Genomic DNA, 6,420 nt, shown 5'->3' with positions numbered 1-6,420 from the left:
GTGGGAGTGGACGCCTGCCCTCCTAGATTTTGGAGCCGAGCAAACACTGGTGCGTAAGGGGTTACTGCAGAGAAGGGCAGGACAAGTAGTAGACTGCTGCACTTTGGTCTGCCTGCATAGCAAGCCAACCCGTTATGACCGAGTGTGGATTTGAATGACCACAGGTGGGCATTCTCATATCATCCCAGTGTGCACGGCTCTGGTTGCTGTATCTTGTTCTGCTGGGTTGAGACTGGCCATGGTTCCAGGAGCTGGTGACAGAAGTGATGGGAAGAGAGCCACAAATGCCCACTTTCTCCCGCCACCCACCCTTTATGGGCTTCTTCCTTGCATCTGGCTGAGGTCTTGGTGGGGGAAGAATACTGAGCCACCACCAAAGTCAGAGAGCCCACTGGGGATGCCAGAGTCAAGATCACCAAGATTATTGAACACAGTCAGTTGATAGTGGAGCAGATGCAGGAGGATGGGTTTTGCTGGATCTATGAAGAAGGCAACATAGACCAAAACAATGACAACTTCATGTTGAGGGTGTTCCATGAGGTCTGTGAGACTGCACATTAAGAAGCTATGAACTTCCATTTGTCACACTTGGATGGATGGGTTAGTAGACTGAAGATCTGCTGGAACAGATTGGCGGGTCCCAATTCATCTCCACTCTAGATCTCTCGAAGGAGTATTGGCAAATTCCCCTAGAATGTCAATCCCATGATAAGATGGCTTTTGCCACCCCTTGGGGCCTGTACAAGTTTACATGGATGCCTTTCAGACTATGTGGAGTGACTGCTATCTTCCAGAGATTAATGGATCAGGTGCTGGCACCACATTAGGAGAAAGCAGCAGCCTACACCAATGAAGTGAATCTTCACATGGGGCTGGGGTGAATATCTAGGGGCTCTCCAAGCTGTCTTGAATGAACTAAGGTGAGCTGGTTTGACAGCCAACCCAAAAAAGTGTGCTCTAGGCCAGAGAAAAACAAGGTATCTAGGCTTCTTGGTAGGGAAGAGGCAAATTAAACCTCTCATGGACCAGGTGCAAGCCTTAAAGGACTATCTCCTGCCACATACCAAGAGACAGGTGTGGTTCTTCTTGGGCCTGGTAAATCACTGTTGCTAACTAGTTCCCATGTTCTTGGAGCTCACAGCACCCTTGACAGAGTTGACCAAGGCAGCAGCTCCAAACAAGGTACAGTGGATCAAAGGAGGGACAACTGCCTTCCACAAGGTAAAAGACATACTGTGCTCACAGCCAGTAGTCCATGCACCTGACTTTAGGCACCATTGGGTCAACTGGGGATTATCTGCCTTCATCTAGTGCAGCCACCGGAGAAGTGCATGATCAATTACTACCATAACCTGTCTCCCTAGCAGGTAGTACCAGAAACTCTCTATTGCCCACTTTATGGCCAGGCCTTCTTTTTCTACGGTAATCAATGCTTGCTCCGGGGTTGTGCAACTTGTGACTAATATAGGCTATAGGGTGCTCTTTCCCATTCTCTTTCTGTGATAACACCACCCTATGGCAGCATCAGAGGCATCCATTTGTAATATGAAGGGCCCCAAACCCTGGCTTCTCAGCAGGCCAGGGTTTGTGGCCAAGGAGCTCAAAGACTAGAGCAGGGCAGCATACAGGCTCCAGGGCTGAGGAGTCTGGAGTAGGGCAGTATATGGGACCAAGAAGCCCAGAGCTTGGCAGAGGCAAGGTATCATGTTACATGCACACACTTCTGCCAAAAAAAGTAAAAGTCATAGATGGCTGGACCTTTGTGATCACTTTGTTTTCCTACAAGCGCATTTGGGCCAGCTGTTCACATCTCTAGTCAAACTCACAGTGGAATAAGATTAGGCCTTGAACCCAAACTTTGTTATCAGCATGTTCTGCATAGAAATAAGGCAATTGGCAAATACATTTGGGTCACAAAAACATTCACATGGTTTGGATATGAGGTTTGATTCAGATCACAGAAATACCCAAATTTTCCCAAACACTTGAGTATGTTCAGCTGGGGATATTGGTTCAGGCCATATCTCAAGCTCTTCTGTTGGTTATTCAGATTTCTTATGCATGGAAAAAGAGCAGTATCCCCCCCTCACCCTATTTCATTCCATTTAATCACTATCAAATTTCTTCATTACTACAGATCTTCATTTAACTTCATGCAGCTGCCACTATGTTTGTGTGACAAAGGGAGTCATAGAAATGGCTGGCTCCCAAAAAAAGAACTATTAAGGCAGTGGTTCTCAAGCTTTTTAGATTCAAGAAACCCCTCCCCTTTCTTGAATTTGGCAGCACCCTGCTGGAAAATCATTACTGAACTGCCTCCGCTTACCTCAGTAGTTCTCAACTGGAGTGACGCCGCCGCCACCACTGCAGCCAGGCGGAACCGTCTCACGTGCCTCAAGCTGAGCCAGATTGGGAAATGGCTGCAGCAGGAGAGCACATTCCTGCCTGCATTTGGGTTATTTGAAAGGGTTTATCTGAAAGGGTCTCATGGCACCCTACTTGAGAACCACAGGACTAAGGAAACAAAGTGGCAGCACAAAACAGTCTCTAAAATGAAAAAGCTGCAATTTAATCTGGGCAAAACGATTCTGTAAATCAAAAACTGTGGCAGGGGTTTTGAAAGGTAGGCGATAATGCCATTGCACAGAGGCTTGAGTGTTTTCTCTGCCTTTTTTATTTTAATCAAATTCAAATAAGATGGTTTCAGTGATAACAATAATACCAAAGAGCAGACAATCACACCTTAGGAACATGAAAGAGAGACACTACAGGGAACAGACATCTGAAATGGCACTTCTGTGATACAGCATGAACTGGTCCTTAAAAGAGCTGAGAGTTCAATGACACCCTATGCCAGGCTGAGCCAAGAAGGGAATAAGTCCTGGGGTCATATAGTAGAGAACGGTGGCCTGGGTCTGGGCCTGCTGGGCTATTTGGAACGGCCTGCAGGTGGGGAGACTTTTTATGGTCCCCAGACAGGTGTGCAACCAATCAGGGTGCAGATCTACCTAAGGAAACCTCCAGCAGAGGGAAACAGAGTCACCTTAACCCTTGAGAGAGGGGTCTGAGGAGTGAGGCTTGCCAGAAGTCCTTGGCTGGGTGACAGAGAAAAAGCTACACCTGCAGCTTCTGTCACTGTACAAACGGACAAAACAAAGGGGCTGTGGCCTTGGATTGATGCTAAGAGCTGTTTGATGCAGCAGCCATGAGATAACCCACTGACTGGCACTCTGCATCTTTACATTGGCACCTGTCAGTTGTTATTACCAAGGATAATGGGTTTCCCTGATAAAAAATTACAATTTTTTTAATTAACTCCCCCAACTGTTTTTCTGTTATTAAAATGAAACACCCCTTTATATATAGGTATCAGTTGAATATAATGTTTTATTTACAATTTTAAAGCAATTTGGAAGTCTACCAGTGCCTCAAGCACTATAACAAAATAAATTCTAAATTCCCTACACATTTTGGCATTTGATTTTGGGGTTTTTTATCATGGAAAATCAGAGCTTACCCTGCCCCCTTGGCTCACCAGAATGTGAGTCCAGCTGTGGTGTTCCCTCCACCCCTGCTTTGTGGTGCTGAGCAGCTCTGATATGCTGGTGACCTGCCCATGCCATTGCCCCTCACCCCACACCCACAGATCCCTGCCCCTCTCAGCCCTGCCAGAGGGGCCCCCAGCTGCCAGAGCTATGAAGCCAGGAACCTGGGTCTGCAGCCCCCTACCCCCCACAGCAGCACCTGAGCCCTGGCGGCCACATGTGGGAGGCAGTGACTGCTGCAGTAGAACAGTGCACAGAGCCAAGCTCCCCCCCTCATTGGCAGCACAACTGGAGCGGAGCCCATGGGGAGGGGGCAGATGTGGGCTGCTCACTGTCGGCTCAGGCTCCCTGCCCTGCTGTCCTTCCCCTGGGGCCTCTGTGGCCCAGCAAGTGAGACCTGGTGCAGCAGGGAAGAGCGGGGCAGGGAAGCTCTGTGCCACCACCCGGAGCCCCACGCCATTATGGCAAAGTGCCCCCACCCACCTGGCAGCAGCAAGGGTGGCACTGCAGAGTTGTGCCCTTTACTGCTACTCGGCAGGCAGGGGGCTCCTTGCCATGGCACTGCAGGGCTCGCAGCAGCAGCACCAACCTTCCCTGCTCTGTCCTGCTGTGCGGCATCTCACCTGCTGGGGCGCAGAGGTCGCAGGTAAAGGGCAGCAGGGTGTGGAGCCTGAGTAAGCAGCGGGCAACCCACGCCTGCCTCCCCCCCGCCTGGGCTCCGCTCCAGCCATGCCACCTGTGGGGGAAGGGGAGTCAGGCTCTGCACTCTGCTCTGCCACAGCAGTTGCCACCTCCCACGTGGCAGCTGGAGCTCAGGTGCTGCTGCAGGGAGCAAAGGACTGCAGACCCAGGACCCTGGCCCCATAGCCCTGGCAGCTGGGAGCCCCCTCCGGCAGGACTGGGGAGGTGGGGGCCTATGGATGGGGAGTAAGGAGCACCAGCAGGACCCAGGGGGCAGTGGGTGGGGAGCTTTAGAATTGCAAATATATCAATAAAACACTGTGTTCAATTGATATTTATATATGTAGTAGTGTTTCATTTTAATCATGGAAAAACGTGGATTGGGGGGGCGTTAATCAGATCATTTGCAACTTTTTATTGGAGAAAATCAGGATCCCTGGTGATCTGGTAGGCTGTGCTGCTTGAGTGCGCTCAGGTAAATGGCAAGCAAGCAGCAGTCTTGCACCAGTGGCTAGAAGGTGTGCTTTGAATTCAACATGAGGGATGTTGGTAGATCCACAAAAATGGCCTGGAGGAAAGGGGTCACAGCCTGAAAAGCTTTGTTGGCTTCAGGGACAGCTAGGAAAGGACCAGAACCGAGGAAACCATTGTCTGTGGTAGAACAGGCATAAAATCATTGGCTGACTGGCACAGTCACCCCAAAAGGCCACATTTGCAGAGCTTGGGGGAACAGAATGGGATGATCAGAAAAGAATCAAAGAGAGATTGATCAAGAGGAGATTTTTCTTGTCCAAGTAAGGGATGTCTAATTTTTCCAGGCAGTGTTCCATTGAGGAATCATACCTCATCAAAGGTCAAACTGGCCACCTTTCTGCCCAGTCTAGTTTTGGATCTTTTCTGGCTTTTGAAATGTTTAAACCTACCTTGTTGAGAGAGATTCCATCTCCTCTGCTCCTTTTTCATCTCCTCTCTTCTATTTTGCTGGGAAGGAAATGTTTTCATTCCCCCAGAGGTGCTGCAGCAACAAGAGCAGCTATCTTGTATCTCCTGCTGGGCTCCCCGGGTCTTAAAGTTTGTGCTAAATTCTTCTGCCTACAGTTTGCCTCATTTATTTGCAGCTGGATCTGGAGGAGGAAGAAGGGTGGGGAGATGGCAAATGATTTATTGAATTGTTTCTACCAATCCAGAAGTCAAATCTAAACATGAAAAAAGAAATTATTTTTGAAAATGCTGTTTGTTCTGCTGTGACAGGCCAATCTGTAAATAAGACATCCATATTTCTGCATGCTTTTTTTCCTCGTGCATAACTACTTTTAATTGTAAACAGTAAATGAGATTTTCCCCTCAAGAGAATTATATCAAACATTTAATTTGATTATTAGTAGTACTTTTTTACACTAGTGTCAGGCATATATTGCCTTAAATAAGCATCTAATTAACATGCCTGGGCAGTATTTCCTACGTGCGCTAGAAATGTGTTAGCGGCAAACCTAACTGCAAGGAAAAATTCCTGAGGAACACAGGACTGGGAGAGATCTCCTTGGTTACCATAGCCAGTGCCATGCTGTCATGGGCATCATCACAACGTATCAGCACTTTCATAAACTTCTTGCATTTCATCTTTAAACTAGCTAGGTTTTGTGTCCCCCTGCTACCACTGGAAGGACATTGCAGGATCTTTCATCCTGATCTAATGCGAGCCCAAATGCCTTCAGCTCTAGAAGTTAGAAGGTACTTAATGCCTCTCAGAATCTAGCCTACAAGAGTTCTGCTGCAGCATGAAATAGATTCAGGAGCATTATGAAAATGACTCATGTTTATGTACTTACATTAATGCAAAAAAAAGGTGCATTAATGTTTCATTTTTAATATAGGCCAGGAAATGAATAAATTAAAGGTTTTGGCAGCAACCATAGATCATGTTGGCTGCAAATTTTGGACCTGGATCAGAAAATACTCTGACTGATCTCCTCTAATGTGTAAGAGCCCCAGTTTTGTGCCCCTAATATATTTTTCAGCATGAACAGTAAATATATTTGTCTGATATTTAGGGGTGCTGAGCTCACAAAACTACAGCAGACTTCAGTGGGACATGTAAGTACTCGGCGCCACTACAGATGAGTCTAGCAGCTATGCAGCAGGGACCTAATCCTGCCAAAACGTAGCCCTGGGTACACCACTTGCTACCATACGT

This window comes from Alligator mississippiensis, chromosome 6, assembly GCF_030867095.1.
Source record: "Alligator mississippiensis isolate rAllMis1 chromosome 6, rAllMis1, whole genome shotgun sequence".
Taxonomy (NCBI): domain Eukaryota; kingdom Metazoa; phylum Chordata; order Crocodylia; family Alligatoridae; genus Alligator; species Alligator mississippiensis.
Note: the sequence above shows the minus strand (reverse complement) of the source record.